Raw genomic sequence first — 22,489 nt, forward strand, 5'->3', positions numbered from 1 at the left:
AACGAATACAAGCAATGTTATTAGTCAAACAGCATGTGTCAATCATTATCCTATCATTACTCTGTTGGAAACATTTTTCTGCTCAGTTTGCCTTAACCAGATGGTAGTTGTATAAGCATATTTTCAAACTAGAGCTTAACTTAGAAGCAGATAACATATTAAACTAATATGTAGTGATGGGCGAATTTGGGGCGTTTCGCTACGCCGAAACGGCGAAAAATTTGTGAAACATCACTTGTGAAAATGTGCCGGCGTCCAAAAAAATTATTTGCCAGCAGCAAATCGCGGGAATTCGCCGTGAATTTGCACCTGGCAAATAAATTCGCCCATCACTACTAATATGTACACATAATACAATTAGGTTTAATTCCATTTCAATGAATGGATAATAGAATAAAGTGAACAATGTGTCTATTTCTAGTTCAGAAAATAACTATTGTGCTTAGAGTAGACATACCTTCTAAATCTCACCCACATGTTAAAGTATCGGTTTTGAAAATTTAATAATTTGTCAGGAAAATTTAGACTAAATCAATATAGGTAAGTTCATAGTAAGAGTCTGTTATAGATACCCTAATATTAAAGAAGAAGGAGATGTTCAACTTCTTTTAATGGTAGAAAAACTGGGCCAGGTCTCCGCTCCATGGCATTTTCTCAATGCATTTTATTTTGGGGGGGGAATTGCATAAACTGCTATCATAACAATAAACACAATTGGTCGGGTTTTTTTTGGTACAAAACCCTCAAAATGCTAGTATAAGTGGTCTTACTTTGCACCAGAAGCACCTTGATTCTCATTAACTATACTGGGAACAGCAAATCCATTTTATAACTTTATTTTTTTTCTGATTAATCATGTATGTTAAGTATTATAAGATGCTTAGCCTTAAGGTGGCCACACATGGGATGGGGCCTGACAACAGGCCTGTCTGATTTATATCTGGGGGAATATCAGCCAGAAATCTATTGGGCATGTTTCAAAATGCTGTTAGAGCGATCACTACTGGTCGTTGTTGCCGTCCTTGTCCCTGTTGCTGATGCTGATACCATAGTTGTAATCTGATTGCTTAGCCCATCGAGTTCATTGTTGGCATACTGGGGAAATATCTGCAAGTATGGCAACATTTTTGGAGTTATTTGAAGTGCTGTTTACTGAAGAATATCATATGGGGCATCCAATTTTATAGTGCACAGAGATAATAGAAACAAGTGCTCCAGACTGCCCTCCTCCTGCCAGTGCCATATCGTAAACTCACCATGTGCTCTAGTGTCCCAGTCGCATTCACACTTCTCTCAAGCACAAAACAGTAGTTTATTGCAAAAGGCTGTTAGACAATAAGACTTGCCGCATTTCGGATGTGGCGCAATAATCACAGGTTTATGAGTCTATGATTAAAGGGATACTGTCATAAGAAAACATGTTTTTTCCCAAAACGCATCAGTTAATAATGCTGCTTCAACAGAATTCTGCTCTGAAATTTATCTTTCAAAAGAGCAAACAGATATTTCTATATTCAATTTTGAAATATGACATGGGGCTAGACATATTGTCAGTTTCCCAGCTGCCCCAGTCATGTGACTTGTGCTCTGACAAACTTTAGTCATTCTTTACTGCTATACTGCAAGTTGGAGTGATATCACCCCCTCCCATTCCTCCCCAGCAGCCTAACAAAATAACAATGGGAAGGTAACCAGATAGCAGTTCCCTAACACAAGTTAACAGCTGCCTGGTAGATCTAAGAACAGCACCCAATAGTAAAAGCAAAGTACCACTGAGACTGGTTCAGTTACATTAAGTAGGAGAAATAACAGCCTGCCAGAAAGTAGTTCCATCCTAAAGTACAGGTCACATGACTGGGGCAGCTGGGAAACTGACAATATGTCTAGCTCCATTTCAGGTTTCAAAATTGAATATAAAAAATCTGTTTGCTTTTTTGAGAATTGGATTTCAATGCAGAATTCTGCTGGAGTAGCACTATTAACTGATGTGTTTTGAAAAAAAACATGTTTTCCGATGACAGGATCCCTTTAAGGATGCCACGCAGAAATGGGTCAGGCCTTGTTGTCTTAACAGCCTGTTGCAATAAACGACTGCTTTTTAACCCGGAGTGCTACCAGTTTTGTGCTTCAGAGGAGCATCCGATTTTATAAACTGCAAAATAAACAAAAAAAAACATGGCAGTGTAAGTCTTAGACATTATGGCAAGCTAAATTGGTTAGGAAAAGCAAACACGGAACAAAAACAACACGATAAATGCAAATATTTTTATTTCACAAATGTTTTGATATACTTCCAAGTAACAGTTTAGCACATAAGTATTGCACACAGACAAGGTGAATCTAAGTCTAGAGCAGGGTTTCATTATACACGGAGCATGCTCCAAATAAGTTAGAGATAAGTAGAGAGTCTATCCTGTTTTATTATTTCACTGTTTTAGCAAGGAGGGTGTAAAACAATACTAAATATGTATGCAAAAGTATTAAACCACAACTCAGAATTTGCTTATTAAAACAACATTTGCACGTCTTGGCAAACTGCACCAGGAAATGAGATTCTGATAAGCCTAAGCTCATGTGCCAATGTTAATAGACAGACAGCTTGGTAACAGCAAACAGGAAGACAGAGAACTGGATCAGCTGAACTACCCATTAAATATTGGGTAACAGCTTTGGCTAATGATAAACAAAAAACGTATAAAGGCATTTGAAACAGCAGGAATTTGAAATAACAAATTAATAGATTATTAAATTAGTAATATAAAGTTTTATATATGTTGCTGTAAATGAAAGTTTTGACTTAGCATGTCTCCGTTAAATTTAATAGATCTTGTTTCCTCCCACTTTGACATTAAACAAAATGCTAAGTCAATTATCTTCTTCTCATTTCCAATGCCAGCATGTCAGAACATCTCTCGAAATCTGCCCCAGCAGGGCTACTGTAGAAGAATCCTAATTATTAAATATCTGTTTCTTCAGTACTCCTTTCAGCAGGAACGCCAAAGCACCTGCTGCCTCTAAAATTAGTCCAAGAAACAATTTCCCTGTCTGCTTTTATCCTCATTATATTACTGAGAAAAATATGGCTACGCTTCCATGAGCTTCTCCTATTCCGGGTTGTTTCATGATCCATTCGCCATAGGAGGTTGTTTTTAGGCAGCTTAATTGCTGCTTTCCAAAGCATAATTAGGATTTTAACACATTTCAGTCATCTTGTACCTAGACTGGCAGAGACAACATGTAATCTGACTTCTCGCTGTGTGATTACAGATACACGCAGAAGATGAATATTCCTAGGTGCCCATGCTGGGGAAAATACTGATATTGACAAAAACAGTCTAGTCACTTGGCTGAATTCTAATCTGGCTCTGACTTTGCAAAACAGAGGAGGTCATTTGGGATAAATGTATGTTAAAAAAAAAAAGACAGAGATAAATAATAATAAACAGAGAATAATCCATGACTGCTTCACTCCAAAGACTAAGGTTGATGGCCCATTGAGTACCTTCTCTGCTGAAGAACCAGAGACTGCACATGGTGGAATAAATGCTTAACAGACTAGAGGGTTTTCAGCATGAAAAATGTCAGTTCTTACATTATCATGAGTTACTCCATCCAATTATAGCAGGTAGGTCACTTTATTATAGGCTGAAAATACAGTATTGGTGTTACAAAACTCTTATATGGCAAGGAAAGTAAAACACCTGTCCAGAAATGCATCTCTGCTCTTAAATGTACACAAATGTACATAAACATTGCACAACCATTCTGTTATCACTATATACTGTAACTGCATTAAGTAATTACAAATACTGTAGGCTGAACATCACATGCAAATGAAATGTGTACCATGTCAACCACTGTCTGTAGTGAACAATGGCATCAGAAATATAAAAGCATGGCTAATAGCACCTAAAATCTAATTGCTAAAGATCAAAACAGTTGATGTGACTGTATTTTAATTATTGTTTTTTTAGGAGCAATTGTACTGTAAGGGAGGAAAAAGAATGTTAGTGGATCACCTTCTGAAAACACTATTACAAGCACTAAAGTACATTAAAGTATACTTCCAGAAAAGTCAGTGGAAAGCACAATTGTTACTGAAAGGTCTTGGAAACAGAGGTCAAATAGTGTGATCAATGCAGCAGAGCTTGGCTACCAGGCAATAAATACAGTACTTGGTTTCTGAAACTGTGAACAATGCACTCACCAAAAGCCTGAAAGAAAAGGTTAAGAGATTAAAAAACTGATCATCTTCAGATTACAGGGCAATGTTGCCTTTGTGTCTAACTTTGACATCTTTAAGTTTCTGAAGCTCTAAACAACAACAGAAGTTTCTTTTACCACTTTTCCATCTAAATATCATAAGCCCTTAATTAGACTCTCAATAATCTACCAATGCTTCTAGTTCAGATCGATAATAAATTGCCTTCTGATTTGTCCTTTTCACAGAAAGGCATTTTCTTCTGTAGCCCATCTGAGGCATCATGTGTCTACATGACCATTTCTATTAACCTTCAAAAGCAGATTAAGAACACTTCTTGCAACGCGAGGTCAAGAAATCATATTGAAATGATTATGGCACTCATAAAATGTCTTTACGATCTTCTCTGTATGCAGTTAGATTTTTCTGACAGTAATTCTCCTTATACCCAAACTCGACTCTGTTATTGTCTCTTGGAAATGACTGCAAAGATTGCTGGAGATGTAAATAAATATAATACCTATATATATTATTATTTGGTTGGTTGTCTTTAGAAACGTTGATATTTACCTAATTATTTATACATTTGGATACATAAAATAGCCCTCAATGAAAGGCTTAATCATTTTTGTGTTAACATCATTTTTCATGATTTGTCACAATTGTTATTTTTATCAAATTGTTAATGTGAACACTGTAACACAGCACTAACCTTGTCATTACTTGAATAAAGCCATGATAAACATTACTCCGACTGACACTTAGTAGGATCATAATGCATTCCTTTCATATGGATATAAACCTGCCTGGCAGCATTATTGTGGTCAATGGGCATTAGTGTTGTTTCCAAGGTAGAATATCACTTTGGTGCCAAGCATCCTAAATTTGTACTCCCTGAACATATATTTACAAACTTATTGGTTATGCTAAGAATCTTAGGGGAATTATGGAAATGTTATGCATTGCTTTAGAACCACTTGCTTCAACGTTACAGAAAGTTAATTTATCTGAAATTAAAAGCCAAGAGAAATTGAAAAGATGACAAATGTAGCATTTATTATGCATGCAGAAACAGCAAACATTGTCACTTGGCAGGGAAATGCAGGGAACATAAAAATAAATGACAATTTATAGTAAGCATATGGCTGGTTGTAACAATGTCATTCTCATGCAAGGTACCTTGTTTGTGTGATTTCCCACAATATGAAAAACATCCAATACTGCCATTAAATAAAAGATTGCAGAGAGTGTGAGCAGATGGCTCAGCGTTAAAAAATGGCTTAGATGCAGCATGTCCCAAGTTCCCTTTTGGAAGCAGAATTGAGCTGAGGTTATGCTGTATCCCCACTAGCACCATTATCTAAATAGAATGTCATTTTTTTTGTATTTTATAAGGTTTAATGGAAATATTAGAACATGCATGTTTAATGGCATTTCTATTGTGGAGCTTCCCCTAGAGAAAGTCGGTCACATTTGATTTGGCTTGATCACTTTGGATAACTGAAAGAAAATATATGTGGTCTACTGATGACCCACAGAAAACTATAGGACCCCTGGGTTTACCCAGAAGTGTTAATAACTGCTTACTCTTAACTTGAAGTATTGAGACTCATTATCATTCTAGTCCCATAACCCAGTCTCTTTTTGTTAGATAAAATGTAAGTACTGTGTGGGACATATCTAATCCACTCCCAGCTAACTTACTGGCACATTCTATTGGCCAGCAAAATAAATACATAGATAAAATGTGTCCATTCTTGGATCAGCTGCAGAAATGTAGTTTTTTTTGTTTTTATATATTTATGTAGTTTTTATTTGTCCATGAAATGTGAAGTAAGTTCTGCCCCTATCATATATTATTTTACTTCCTAGTTTCTGATTTGTTTACTTTCCATTACTTAACATGGCTATAGCAATGTATACCCAACATATGCACTTATCATTGCTATATTCAAGGGCAGGGCACCTTTGATCTGCAACTTTTCCTTGAGCCAATTAGCAGTGACAAATGGAGGCAATTCTCAATGAAAACACACAAGTGGACTGACTTCATTACCCCAACCCCCTTAATAACAAATGCAGACCTCCGTATAAAAACATACCCTTTATTAGAGATATTTTAAAAAGCTACCTTCCTTAAGGGTTAAAGCTGATCACAAGAGCCCACTTATTAGATTTTCCATGGATGATGGGAAATAGAATCCTGTAGCGAGAGTGACGTAACAAGCTTTGTACTCCATTGATTTTATTCTGTATGTCACTGTATAAGCAGTATAGAGCTAATGGAAAGTGTATAAGTATATATGCAAGGTTGTTAATAAATTCAGGGCATGCCATAGAATATCAGATAGTGAATACTAGTATAATCTATACATTTTGTTGATGGGCTTATGTGCTCAGACAGGGGAACACACCAGATTAACATGTATATAGTACTTATTTTAATCTTATTTTTACACTTGTATATAGTACAGATATAGGATCCATTATCCGGAAATCCATTATCCAGAAAGCTCCGAATTATGGAAAGGCCATCTCCCATAGACTCCATTATAATCAAATAATTCAGATGTTTAAAATGTATTTTTTTCTTGTAGTAATGAAACGGTACCTTTTACTTCTTTCCAACTAAGGTATATTGGGTGCAAAACAATTCTATTGGGTTTAATTAATGTTTAATTGATGTTTTAGTAGACTTAAGGTATGGAGATCCAAATTACAGAAAGATCCCATATATGGAAAACCCCAGGTCCTGAGCATTCTGGATAACTGCTTCTCTTGCCACCTCTAAACTCCTCTCTCTAACAACTTCATTTGGTCTCTCTCAGTGGACCGACTCACCTACCCACATCGAGGGTCATGCTCTTGATCTTATATTCTGCCCCTCATGCCCCCATCCAACCTTACTAATTCTCCTTACCCCCTATCTGACCATCACCTACTCTCCTTTCAGATAATAATTTCATCTGCACTATCACAACCATCTCTTTCTACCCACACATACAGAAACCTTAACGCGTTTGATCCACAACAATTATCAACAGTATCAGCACAACCCATCTCTCATATTGATGATCTTTCCTGTCCCAATATGGCAGCTTCTCTCTACAATGATGCCCTTTCAACAGCTCTTGACTCCCTTGCACCTTCTACCACCCGTCACAGCTGACCAGCACACTGTCGTAACTCGGTACCTCAGAAGATGTAGTAGATCAGCTGAGCGACGGTGGAGAAAGTCACAAACTGATCCTGACTTCATCCACTTCAAATTCATGCTCTCCTGCTACAATCGAGCTCTATCATTAGCTAAAGAACAATACTTCTCTTCTTTAATTTCCACTCTGTCCTCTAAACCACAGCAACTGTTTGCCACATTTAACTCATTCCTCCACCCATTAATGTAACTGCCCAAGATCTTGCTAATTTCTTTAATGAAAAAATCAATCTCATTAGGCTGAGCATACTGTCTGACAACAATCTCAGACTAACGTGCAGTCCACTCACATCCACTTTGCACTCCTTCACCCCTGCAGCACTAGATGAAATTAGCAAACTTCTAGCCTGCTCAAAACCCACAACCTGTTCCCTTGACCCCATACCCTCTCGCCTCCTCTATCCAATCTCTGATACACTCTCTCCTGCACTTACCCACCTATTTAATCTTTCACTCTCTACTGGTACTTTTCCATCCTTATACAAACAAGCACTAATCACTCCTATCCTCAAAAAACCTTCCCTTGATCCCAGCTCTTCCACTAACTATCGTCTGGTTTCCCTTCTAACATTCACATCCAAATTACTAGAAAGGCTTGTTTACAAACACCTGATCCAGCATCTGACTCACAACTCCCTTCTCGACCCCCTGCAATCTGGCTTCCGCCCATCACACTCAACTGAAACTGCACTCACCAAAGTAACCAATGATCTTCTATTGGCAAAGTATAAAGGTCACTATTCCATACTCATCACAGTTGACCACACACTCCTCCTTGACATTCTACACTCAGCTGGCATTCGTGACACTGCTCTTTCATGGTTTACATCTTACCAGTCTGACCATTCCTTTAATGTTGCCTTCTCTAACTCTACTTCTACTATGTTCCCACTCTCTGTCGGAGTTCCTCAAGGCTCTGTTCTAGGCCCCCTGCTGTTCTCGCTCTATACAACTTCGCTAGGAAAACGTATTCAGTCGTTTGGACTTCAGTATCACCTTTATGCTGATGACACCCAACTCTATTTGTCTACTCCTGATCTTTCTAATTCTGTCCTTTCCCAAGTTACAGACTGTCTCTCTGCTGTCTCCTCCTGGATGTCACAGTGCCACCTGAAACTGAACCTCTCAAAAACAGAACTCATTATATTTCCTCCAAGATCTTCCCCTGTCCCTCAGATTTCACTCACAGTAAACAACACCACCTTTCATTCCACCACACAGGCACGTTGCCTAGGAGTTATCGTTGACTCGCATCTGTCTTTTTCACCACACATTCAAACACTTGCAAAATCTTGTCATATTCAACTGCGCAACATTGCTCGAATACGACCATATCTCAGTTCAGAATCAACTAAAACACTGATTCAGTCTCTCATCATCTCCCGCCTTTATTACTGCAACCTTTCACAACTCCAATCTGTTCTAAATACGGCTGCTAGACTCATTCATCTATCTCACCTCTCAACATCAGCTGCTCCCTTATGCATGTCCCTTCACTGGCTCCCAATCTCTTCTAGAATCCAATTCAAATTACTAACACTCACATTCAAGGCCCTTAATAATGAAGCCCCTCCCTATATTTCATCCCTGATCTCCAAATACACTCCTTCACGAAACCTTCGCTCTGCTTCTGATCTTCGCCTCACTTCTCCTCTGATCACTTCTGCCCATTCTCGTCTACAAGACTTATCACGGGCTTCTGCTCTTCTCTGTAATTCTCTGCCTCGAGCTGTCAGACTTTCTCCTTTCCAAACTTTCAAGCGCTCCTTAAAGACCCATTTGTTTAAAGAAGCTTATTCAATGTACCTTAATTAATCAATCATTGCTGTATGATAAATCACAAAATTGTTTCTAAAATCCTAAGGTCTCAATTGACCCCTAACCGTTGTAAACTCTAATTTGTAGGGCCCTCTAATCCTATTGTACCCTTGTTTGTTATCCATCATTTATTCCCTGTTTGTTATAATTAAGGTAAAGCACTGCGTATCTTTTCAGCACTATATAAATAAATGATGATGATGATATAGTGAATAAAGTACCCCCTCTTGTAAAATATAAGGATATTATTAGTTACCGAGGAGTTTCATGACCATATAAAAACACGAGGCCGAAGGCCGAGTGTTTTTATACAGGTCATGGAACTCCGAGGTAACTTCTAATATCCTCATATTTTACAACTGGGGGTACTTTATTTATTATAATACACAAATTTTAGTGAGTCATGTGACAGAAATGACATCACTACTCACCGTTTATAACTGATGACATCACTACTCACCGTTTATAAGGATATAATTTACAGGATATTCATGGCTTTTGTGTATTATATAGTGAATAAAGTACCCCCTCTTGTAAAATATAAGGATATTAGAAGTTACCGAGGAGTTTCATGACCATATAAAAACACGAGGCAGAAGGCCCGAGTGTTTTTATACAGGTCATGGAACTCCGAGGTACCTTCTAATACCCTCATATTTTGCAACTGGGGGTACTTTATTTATTATAATACACAAATTTCAGGGAGTCATGTGACAGAAATGACATCAGAACTCACCGTTTATAACTGATGACATCAGAACTCACCGTTTATAAGGATATAATTTACAAGATATTCATAGCTTTTGTGTATTATAACAGGTTCCATACCTATACCATCTTATTTTTACACTTACTGTACGATTATTGTTATTAAATATTATTGAATAATGTTTGATGGTGCCATGTTGGTTTTAAGATTAAAAGTACACTAATTTTTTAACATATATCTAATAAAAAGGTTTTTTTTATATGGAGGTTTTAATTTGTTATTAAGGCGAGTTGGGTGTGTGTTTTGACTGAGAATGTAATATATTTCTATATTCTCCAGTTCTGTATGAAGAGCAACATTGGGTTTTAGACAGTATTTGAGAGATAAGGAATAGTCATGCATTGCATCCCACATAGAACTGCTATAGCAACAGTATAAGTTTTAACTATTTGTAAATATGCAAATAAAATGTAAAAGTACATTCATTTGGAGTGCTGTCAATTAGAAACTACAACTTGTACAAATGTATGGCTTTTTCATTTTTCAATGAAGTGAAAAAAGATAGTATAGCAATGACAAATGTATTAGCTGCAATGGGATTATTTTTTCATACCGTAATTACCACCTGCAACAACATTTTTGGAGGATCCATACAAGCTTTTGTCCCACGTCTAGAAGCAGAACCACTACATCTTAGCAAGTGTAGTGCAAAGAGTGCTCCACTCTATCTCACTAAACACTAAAATATCATAGTGCTTATATATCTCTATGCTTCTGTGTGCATGCTAAAATGAAAATGCCTAGATAACCTTGTCTGGGTGGGGTGCTAGAAGTTTGTGAATATAATTTCTTAAGGGTTTACCCCTGAGCCACCATACTGCACCTTGCACTGTAAAAATAATATGCCCCTTTTGTAAATTATACTTTATATAATATCCGCCAGGCAGGAGCGGCCCTGATAATACTTATGAATTGGGATAATTGAGGACCATATCACCACTTTTTTGTTCCTATTTTCCCTTTTGTTTTTTGGCAATTTAGAGTCTCCTGTTGTCTAGGACTCCATACTCCATTAATCCAATCCTAGGCTCTACATAAGTCCAAATCAATGTTTCCCCAGTAGGTCAACTGTCACGTTGCCAGGCTTTACTTAGTTGGTATGGTTCATATGTTGGTATGGGAACAGCAGGGCAAATTGTTCATAGGCAGGCTCAATAGTATAACTAATTGTACCTTGATATTTCACTATAGGAGGCACATTAATTGCATTTTTGTATATGTTCAAAATGAATCAATTTATTTCAAATCTGGAACTTCCTGCTTTTGTTTGATACATTTTTCCAGCAACCTGCCTTGTAAAGTAACACCAATGTGGTCATGTACAAAACATACATCAAAATACACAGTATCTAATTGCAACCACGTTACTATTTATCTGCCCTACAAAATCTTCCAAAGGCCCTTTTAGGGGAAAATACAATTCCAATGTAATTCTAATTACATTTGAAAGCAGCAATAATCCTACCTTCACTCGTTATTCGAAGTCGAAGGATTTCAATTCGGCAGTCGCATATCGAGGGTTAATTAACCCTCGATATTCGACCATAAGTAAATTTGCCCCTAAATGTTGCACATTAAAATAGCCAATTTTTGACAATTGGCAACAAATGTTGCAATAGTAAAACAAACTGCATAAAACATTAGCTGCAAAGATAACTTAGGTACTACTCACAATAAAGTCTACCTACCATTGTAATCCATAAACATGTAATTTAAAATTAGGAATTATACCTAATCAGATGGGAATTATACCCAAATTCAGTGTGAAGTAACTAAGTTACAGCCAAAAATTTTTTTTGGAGATATTCAAACTAACATATTATATACACTGTAATTTAGGGTCAGTAGAAAAAACACACCTTTCCATGCCCCAACTTTTAGATCAATTGACTTTCTAAGATAAGTGGGCCAGTGTCAAAAGACTCTGAAAAAGGAAAGCTTTTTAATAGTTGTCTGTGGGACTTCTGGTGTGGCCTGACTGGAGAGCACAATACACAGGTGAAGGTGACTGAACGAATTTGCTGAAAGATAACGTTTTGTAAAATGAACATGGGTGTGGTCAAAAATGTCCCGGTCAAAACTGGCTGCCCGGTTTTCAAAATTTGGAAACCGGGTAGGATTTCCTATAATTGACGCGGCGACGGGCCAATCAGCAATCGTTGCATCATAGCCCCGCCCCTGCTGTCACGGCCCTGCCACATCACTGTCCCATCATGGCCCACCCCTGCTCGGATTCCACAGACCGAAAAGGTGGCAACCCTATCCAGAGGCGAGGAAGAGAAATATTCATTTTACATCCACTCCAGCATTTTTCCTTCCACCCCAAATAAAGCAGCTTTGTGGATTCCAAGGGGCAGATTTACTAAAGGGTGAAGTGGCTGTTGCTAGCGAATATTCGCCAGAAATCCCATACGTAGGCACATCGCCAATTTACTAACGGGCATAAGGGACAATTCACTAGTGAAAGAACTGGCTCCTTTAATCTTTATGGTTGGAAGAGTTTGCTGAAATAAACCTGTGTTTTTGCCTGAAGACATGGTGTCCCTATCTTTATGCTCCTGATCCTCTGCTTACCTAGCTAATTTCCCCCAAAAAGCCAGTTGTCACACCCTGCATTAAATTAAAAAAACTTCTTCTAACGGGATATATATATGCCATTATACTGAATTACAGATGATCATGATGATGATGATGATAATGGATAATAATAACAACAAACACAATCATAATAATCATAATAATAATGGATAAGTGAATGCTTTTGCCTAATTCAGTTCTGCAGCAAAATATCTTGTTTCAGAAAAAAACACCAGAAAAAAAAACACCAACAGCAGCATGAGATTTCTATGTGCATTTTTTTTTTGCCATTGATGTCGGAGCATTTTCGTGAGAAAATGCAGAGGAAAAAAAAATCCCAATGGTTCCAATGCATTGGACAAAATTTCAGCAGTTTTGCGACTTTTTGCCATCACCAAGAATAATAATCACTGTCAAAAATGTTAAGTTTTTTTTTTCTTCAGCTTCATAATCCAAGTGTTTCATCTAATAGCTTAATTAAGCAGGAAAGCAAGAGATATTAAAGAGTCTGTAACAAATATATCACCTATACTGATGTACTGATGCAATACAACTAAAAGTAAAAGAACAGGAGAACCCAGGTGGGAATCTATAAGTCTCCATTAATAAGTGTCTGGTTCCCTGGCTAGGCCACAATGCCATGGGGGGAATCTAATCCCTTACAATCTCCTTGGTGGAGCCCAAAAACTAGGTAGCCCTATAGCTGTCCGGCTCTCCTACAGAGACGTAGGACCTAGCTACCCCTGACTAGTCCTGGCTAATGATGGCTCAATATGGGACTCTTCCCCTTTTGGAAAGTCCTCGGGAGAGGCATCTGGGAAAAAGCCCTGAGACAATCATTATATATTATTACACAGCACCACCTAGTGGCTATGGATAGCTAGGAGTCATACTATGACCCAGGAAGTGTGGAAATTACTCCCTTCCTTAGACTAAGGGTCTCCTTTGTGCCCAATACTTAGGGGACTACAAAGAAATTGGGGATACATTTATCAGACACCTGCACTGGTTTTGGATGCCACTGAAAATCTAGAAAAAGTAATTCCTTTATATTCATTTATTGCCTTGTCCTCAGAGATCCACACCATAATCTGCAGCTTGGGATGTTTATCTCCAGGCCATAGAATACATTGTTCATCTCTAACAATTACATATTTTTAGAGGTGAAACAGAAATGATGTGCATCAGCTCTTTTATGTTTTCCTGATGGGCGCTTCAGTTGAATAATATTCTTGAAAACGAAAGAATTCCTGTAAATTATTCAAGCAGATTCTTTCATTTGATGTGTTCAGATTCTGTATATTATGTTATAGAATCAAAGAGCACAGCTCAATTTTCTTTCATTAGAAGTGTAACAAAAATGTTCTTAATATTAGCTTTTGAGTTTGGACAATTAAACCGTAAAATTCATGTTTTGTCCTCAGCAATGTCTTCACTAGTTGCAGAGGACACAAAAGCTGCATCCTTTATATGATCCATATACGAGTAATCGTAGAATGAATGGGATACTGTTTTTTGTTTATGGTTCTATGTGTCTCTTGGAATGAGTCACAGACCAGACCTAGTATGCTAAGCAAAACTTTATTACCAATAAAGTTGGAAAGAAAAGCAAAAATGCATCACCATTTGAGTCAGCATCATCATCTGCACCAAACGACTTGGAGATCCCGGTTAAGTTTCCAGAGAGGTCACATGCAGGAACCAAGGGCCCTGGGCAGCACACGCGTATATTCCACAGGAGAGATATCAGCCACAAAATGGTGACCCCCAGTTTTATATGCTCTAATAAACGATGAGCTCATATCATTATCAAAACTGTTTGGCCAACAACTGATCTCGTTTCCCATGTGCTCATCAGGAGTTGGCCAGGCTCCCATCAAGCACATCCAAAGCAGAGTTCTTATCTGATCAGTTATTAGTATTTGAGTACATATTCTGCCCTTGGCTATAATAAAGGAAGTTCCCATGAGAACATATTAGGAACAAACATATTAGGAACGAATAGAAGTCATAAACATATATGGTTATTGACCAATTGAGTTCAATAGTCGCTTCCTTAAAAAGCTTTCTAATACAAGATTTTTGGGTTACAAAGGTATATGAGATATTGGGTTCAACAGTTCTTTTCTACAAAGCTGTTTTATACAAGATGTTGGGTTACAAAGCTATCTTATTTAAAATATTGGGTTCAACAGTTCTTTTCTACAACGCTGTCTTATACAAGTTATTTCTATCAAAATATAACCCTAAGCTACCATTGATAAAATCTCTCATTACAGATACTTTTTATCTTTATACAGTGAGTCATCACCCACATTTTTAGAACACAACACAACATAAAATATCATAATCTATTTGCTGTGTAGGGAAAAAGATGGCATTTCCATGAAAATGACTTTTTAAACCATATCTACTGTACTTGCTAAAGTCTGTTTCTAAAGTTTTTGCCTACTGTTGATGCTCATCCATTATTTGTTGTATAATTTATACACATGTGCCATATAAACTTATATAGTATTAGTCAATAAACAGGGGTTGCTTCTCCTGTGCTGTCTGTCTAGCTATCTATCTACTCTATCAATCGTGAACAATGTACCCCTTATTGTAAAATATGAGTTCCATGATATGTACCCATTCATCAGTAGGCTGAAGGGGTTCATTATTTATTAGAATACACAAGTTTTAGTAAATCATGTGACAGAAATCACATCACTAAGCAGTGACTATAACTGATGACCTACAGTAATTAAGCACCATTGATGAAGATATAATTTGTCCTGTGCTGTAAGTATTATTGCACGAGTGCATGTAAAAATATCAGATTTAGCATTTAATGAAGCTAATAAACAAACACATGGTCCTCAGTTCCATTTTATTAGAGAATAGTGGATATGATAGAAAGGTAAACCACAAGCCATATTTCTGTTGTCAGTACTTTAGAGCCTCAAGGGGGTTAATGTATTTTATTTTCTAAGATGATATGACTGATTTTTAAAACGGTTATGGTTAAACAAAAAGTAAAAGGATTTAAATTTAAGAAACAGGCCTGGAGGAAAGACTTCTGAAGTCAAGAGTTCATCGTTGCCAGAAATAATCCAGACAGCATTTAAACTTGAAAATGTCTTTGCAACAACTTCTGCAATCATATTAAAGAGGAAATTCTCCTTTACATTGAAGGAGTTGAAAAACCAACGAACATTTTTGTCTTATAAAAAAATTCCAATATACATAACACAAATTGTCATGGGTTTTATAGCCGAGGTACTTGTAAATGTAATTGAAGCAGTATCCACCTGTCCATTGCTATCTTCTGTACTTCTGGTTCTAACTACTGAAAAAAATATTATTAGACCTATAAAGAAGCCTGCAAAACAGAAACAGCTTTCAATAGCTCATATATTTAATATTAAACTGACATTTTGTAATTGGAAAGTTGCTTATATTCTTTCATGAGTATTTAGTTTACAGCTCCATTAGCATTAAGTATGCTGGAACTATGGATCTATTATATGCAACTTTTCTGGTGTTCTACTGCATTATTTATTTTATATGATAATTTGGGTATTTCCAGTCAAAAAGTTAAAAAGTAGATCGACTGCTAGGCTTAGATTTCTTTGTTATTTTCATTTAAAAAAAGCTGTCCTGGTTGCTATTGTAAGAAAGTCCTTCAAACCGTTTAGGTTCCAACTATTTACAGACTTGCAACAAATTAGAGTACAATTTATGCTAAATACACTTCCTCAATCTGCCACCAGCTGGCCAGTTCAAATAACGATTGCAACAATTTGTCTAGAACTTAACTTTTATTTAGGGGCAGATTTATCAAGGGTCGAATTTTGAAGTTAAAAAACTTCGAAATTCGACTATCGAGTTGGCCAAATTCGATAGTCGAACTTTTGTTTTTAAATTTTTGGCCGTTTTCGGTCGAAGTAAAATTGTCCGATCAATCGCAGCAATCGTTCAAATTGATCGATTCGAACGATTTAATCGATCGAACGATTTTCAAAAAAAAAAAAACTTTTGACTTTTTAAAACTTAGAGCCTAATTTTGGCTCTAGGTTCTAGGAGGTCCCCATAGGCTAACATAGCAATTCGGCAGGTTTAAAGTGGCGAAGTGTCGAATTCTAAGTTTTTTAAAGAGACAGTACTTTGATTTTCGAATGGTCGAATGTTGAAATATTTTCAATTCTAATCAAAGTCGAATTTGGCCTAATTTGATGGTTGAAGTACCCAAAAAATACTTTGAAATTCGAAGTTTTTTAATTCGAAAATTCACTTCGACCTTTGATAAATCTGCCCCTAAGTGTTTAAATAAAACTATTTGCCCATTCATATACAGACAAGCTGCTTTACACACTTAAAGCAGTGCAGGACCATGTCCTTAAAACCACATATAGATACGGATTGAGGAAGTGTATTTAGCATACATTGCACTCTAATTTGTTGCAAGTCTGTAAATACTGTAGTTGCCTACATTTGTATTTCAGCCCTACAGATAGTGGATTAGCCTAGTAAATTGGTGTGCTCCCTTTGGTTTATTATGTTTAGGTTCCAAACCTAAAAGATAAAGATATCCAAAATTATAATAACTCAAGAAACAAAAACTGAAGGCCAGTTGCATTTTGTCTTAAGGAAAATCAACCTGGATGTGGGCATTGAAAGTACCATTTCTATTTTTGCTGATCATCCTAAATGGTGCATAACTATAGGTTCCATGCAGGATGCTGCCACTTTGCAGAGTGACTATGTAGCACTATAGTAAAATGAGTGACACTGTCTCTACTAAGAGCTTATTCTAATATATATTTGTGCTTCGGATTAGAACTTTCTCTCAGGGGTGAAGCCCTCGCAAAGGTGTTGATGCAGTGTGTAGTGGAACTGTAATAAAGTGCTATGCAATAATTGGAAACTAGTGGTTCTTTATGCTTAACCAGAGAACAGAGTTTATTCAACAGAATAATCCACATAGGAGTTCACAGAAATCATCAAGAACATAGAGCACAGAATATAGCATATACTTACAAGCACCAATGATCAGCTTAGTCCCTGCAGGCAAGGGAACATACACAGCAGCAATTAAAGGTACACACAGCTTTGAGCCTTTTCCCTAAGTGGAACCCAGGGGAATCTCTACATCCCTAAGTCTGTACACTTAGTCCCTACTTCTGGGCAATTAGTACCTGGGATCTTAATCTCCTCGTTGGAGCCTTAGGCTGCTCAACTAAATGACCTGTCTGTCCCTCCTAGAGTCCACTTATTGTCCCTCCTAGAGTGACCTATTACAGAGAATATCTTATCCTTTACTAGGCCTAGTGTACCTAGGTTCCACTAACCATTCCATTCCTGTCTGCTTGGTAAGGGCTAATGCAATGGACCTCGAGTACATGGTTAGCCAGACCTTTATACTATAGTACAGTGTCATCTACTATATACTGTGAGAACACCAAGGGGCATAGCTTAAGGCAGAATAATGAAATAGGTCCCCCATTAGGACACATTTAGGATTCTATATCATGAGGATTTGCCTGACAATATTTACCAGATCCCTACAACTACTTTGAAAAACTGGCAGCAAACTGGAAAATGTGGTTCAATGTTGATAAATGCAAGGTTTTGCACTTTGGCAGAATTAATATAAATGCAAGTTACACACTAAATGGCAGTGTGTTGGGAGTTTCCTTAACTGAGAAGGATTGTGGAAGGTCTGTCTTGCATAAAAAAGGACATAAATTCAAGGGATGAAAACATAATTTTGTTTCTTTATCAGTCTCTGGTAGGGCCTCACCTGGAGTATGCAGTGCAGTTTTGGACTCCAGTCTTTAAAAGGGATAATCATGAGCTGGAGAGAGTGCAGAGACGTGCAACTAAACTGGTTAGAGGGATGGAAGAGTTAAATTATGAGGGTAGACTGTCGAGGTTGGGGTTGTTTTCTCTGGAAAAAAGATGCTTACAATGTAACTATGTAACTCTTCTTTATATAACATTCATTCAGGACCTAACTTTGTCTAAGTTAGACTCCAGAAGTCCAAAATAAACTACACTGGTATAGAGATGGACAGATAGATAGATAGATAGATAGATAGATAGATAGATAGATAGATAGATAGATAGATAGATAGATAGATAGATAGATAGATCAGTATTTGCAATTCCTTAGTGCTGCTTCCACCATTCTGAGAAGAATATCCAAAGTGCAATATTAGTTGAAGCTTGATAAATGAATATCAGGAGGCTCTCTATGCAGAAAAACTGTCAGTGGCACACCTGCAGAGTGGGAAAGCAAAGCTGATTAAGACAAATACCCAAGGAACAAAATAATTAGTTTTGAATCACACTGCCAGACAAGTAAAACCAATGATAATGAAAAATAAATTGAGTACCAGCGACCATCTGGACTTTCAGAGTATTTGTACAAGCTCATCTTCCTTGAATGAAAACATGTTTTAGAACTAGAAAACCTGGACTGAAAGGCACCAAGCAGCCTGGGATATGCACACTGAAGCTTGATGGGTGTTGAAAAAGACAGGAACAGCATTAATGTGTTTAAAACCAGCTGGTCTCCTGCAGAACAAAATGTGGTTTATCTGTGTGTATAGAACTGTATGATTCTAGCTGATACAAGCATGGCTTGATAGTAGTGAATAATATTAATACCATATGTATATATATATATATATTTATTTTTTTACCGTATCTATCCATCTGTTTACCATATACATCCATCATAGTGGATCTAAAGTGCCACAACCACCTCCATGGGCCTCCCCCCCCTTGCCCCAGCAATTCTTCACAGGTTCCTCATTTATTTTACATAAACAATCTGGGAAGGTCAGGGGGCAGCGAGCAAGGTTTCTGGCCAGGGAGTGGGCCTGGGTAGGTGGGGCCCACAAGGGCTAGGGCCCACCTTGGGATCACAGTAAAAACATTGTTGTTCTTCATTCATGGCTTCATTGAGCATGCATTGGGTACAGCACAAAGACTTGATTGATTGTTGCACTGATGTAAACATTTTCTAATCCCTACATGTGAGCTGAATGCCAAAGTCATGGATGAGGGTGTGGTCAATATTTACGTCAAGGGCATGGTCAATATTTTTCATTTTAAACATTAAGATCAGTGCCAATAATGTTTTTTATAAAGATACTGGCACATTTCCATAAAACTGGAACATTTGTACAACTTGAGGTTTACACCACTCTACATTGCATCAAATATTAATATGGATTTAACATGTATGGACCCAAGTGTTCATGGTGGTTATGATTTTGCAAACTAATACTAATTCTTTGCACAGTGGAAAACTATAATGTGGTTTATTAAAGTCTTGATAGGTATTTTTCTTTCAATAGACCAAAAAGCTCTTCTAATCCCTTGATTTGCAATGAGCCTGTGATCTCAATCACAGAGGTGACCCTTGGGAATTGTTGTTTATATGCTAAATGCTCAAACTGAGGGTGCACCATGGCTCTTTATCTGTTTCATTTCTCTGACCCATACACAATGGCAAATAAAAAAGCATGCATTTTAAAGTTGAGGTGAAATAAAAAGCGATGAACTATAAGAGTTTTTATTTGCGTTGACTAGTGGAATCTGATAAGGCAACACTTATTTACAAAGCCGTGGCCTTTCCCGTCCTGTTTTAAATTCATTTTCAAAAGCTATATACAGTAGAGCATACCAATTTCTGAAATAAAAACAAGAAAGGGATGACTGCAATTGTTCTTGGTTATGATCCACAGCTAGTGCCGGAGTCACCCAAGCATGAACATACAATAAAAAAGAAGGAAATTTAACAAGATTCTAAATTGCTTTTCTTCAGAATTCAAATAGGTTCATATATTATAGAATGCTCACAATAACTAAAGTAATTCCTATTTTCTTCGGGAACTTTCCTTTTATACACAACTCATTCTTCTGTTAATGAATTCTAGATTTTCCCATAATAAATGTTTCCTAGAAAATCCTCATTATTTGTGGCTTCATCAATCGAAGGCAGAGACACAAAATTCCCCTCCCTAAGTACCTGAAGTCAATATGGTATGATCCTCACGTAAAAGAGATCTGCAGAGTCCCACCGAGAAGAATTCAGTAATTGAAAAGACCTTATAAATCAATAGCACTAAATTGGAAACTCAGAGTGAGTTTCACATAATTCACATGCTTGCTTGTTAAGACTTCTCTGAGTTTCATTTTCTGTACTCTAAGGGAAAAAAGAATGCTTTCATTTATATTAAGGATGCCATAAGCATACAGAACTGACTTGAATATCGAAGCGCCACAGCAAATAAATGTTTCCTATGTAGCAACTCTACTGCTGAGGGGACTGAAACAACTGACTTAGGTTTGCCCACCTGATGGTTTCCAGACTATACCCTGAGATATTTTTCTCATTTTTATATGTCATTTATCAAAAGATCCCATCTCAAAAAGCACGAATGAGAAAAAGTCACTGAGGAGTCATGGAAACTGCAACTTTTTCGAAACAATAACCACAGCTTTTTCGTATTGTCACACAAAAGCCAGTGCCAAAAGCACCTAAAAACCCCATGGTCCTAGAAGCAGATTCATCAAGGGTCCAAGTGAAAATTCTAAAATTTCCAGCTGTTTTTGTGTAATTCGAATTTGAAATTATTTGAATTTGAAAACTATTCAAATATCGAAATGTATCATGTACTGTCTCTTTAAAACTTCGATTTCGACCATTTGCCATCTAAAACCTGCTGAATTGCTATTTTAGCCTTTGGAGTACCTCCTAGAACCTATTTAGAGTCATTTGGTGGACTTTGAAAAAGTGAAGTTTTTAGGGCAAACACTTAATTTCGAATTCGATCAAATGTCCTAAGAATTCGTTTCGAACTATTTGAATACAGCCTATTCACCCAAAGTTAAAAACTTCAATTTTTTAAATTAATTTTGATTAGTCTTTTTTTATTTAAATTTCAAGTTATGGGAGTTCAAAAAAACTCCCATAACTTCGAAATTCGACCCTTGATAAATCTGCCCCTTAGAGTAAGTTATTTTATGATAATTAAGTCTGTAAATAACTATGAAAATTGACTTATAAAAGTACAGGTATGGGACCTGTTATCCAGAAGGCTCGGGACCTGGGGTTTTCCAGATATGGGATATGGATTTGGATCTCCATAACTTAAATCTACTAAAATAACATTTCAACATGAAATGGATCAATTACAAGGTACTGTTTTATTATTACAGAAAAAAATTCAATTATTTGATTAAAATAGAGTCTATGGAATATGGCCTTTCCATAATCTGGATCTTTCCTGTATTTTATGTACAGATCCCATATCTGTACATAAAATACAGGAAAAATAACCACAGCAGATTTTTACTTCCAAACAGCTGACCAGTAAAGTCCACCTGCGAATTGGTTGCGAATAGGTAACTAGGCCTGGTTCAAACTCTGCAACATTTCTTACATTACTTCTGTTGCAGTTCTGGTAGCCTGTGTTATGCGGACATTACAAGATGTTGCACTCTTAGAGGCAAATTTATTAACCTCCGAAAATTCGGCAGCGACGGCTTCGCTCACATCGCAATACTTCAACAGGCGTAGATTTTGGCCACTGAAGGGCCCCTAAGTTAAACATGAGCTAGACTCCATTTCCTGGGCATGACCCCCAATTATCCCGTTTAGCCACTAAGTGACACTATATAAGCTGAGCTCAGGGGCCATTTTGTTAGTCCCCTTACATAGGCAGGCAGGGGCCCCTATGATTACATCACCTCTTTTACATTTTAGGGAGCAGGCAACAAAACACTCTGAATGACCTCCATTCTGTTCTATGGTAATCACCCATACCTGTTGTGGCACTTGGGAGTAGGGTTGTCACCAATCTGGTATTTGTCTGGAAAATGACCAGCAAGGGCCAGGACCAGTATTCATCTT

Source organism: Xenopus laevis, chromosome 1S, assembly GCF_017654675.1.
Source record: "Xenopus laevis strain J_2021 chromosome 1S, Xenopus_laevis_v10.1, whole genome shotgun sequence".
Lineage (NCBI taxonomy): Eukaryota > Metazoa > Chordata > Amphibia > Anura > Pipidae > Xenopus > Xenopus laevis.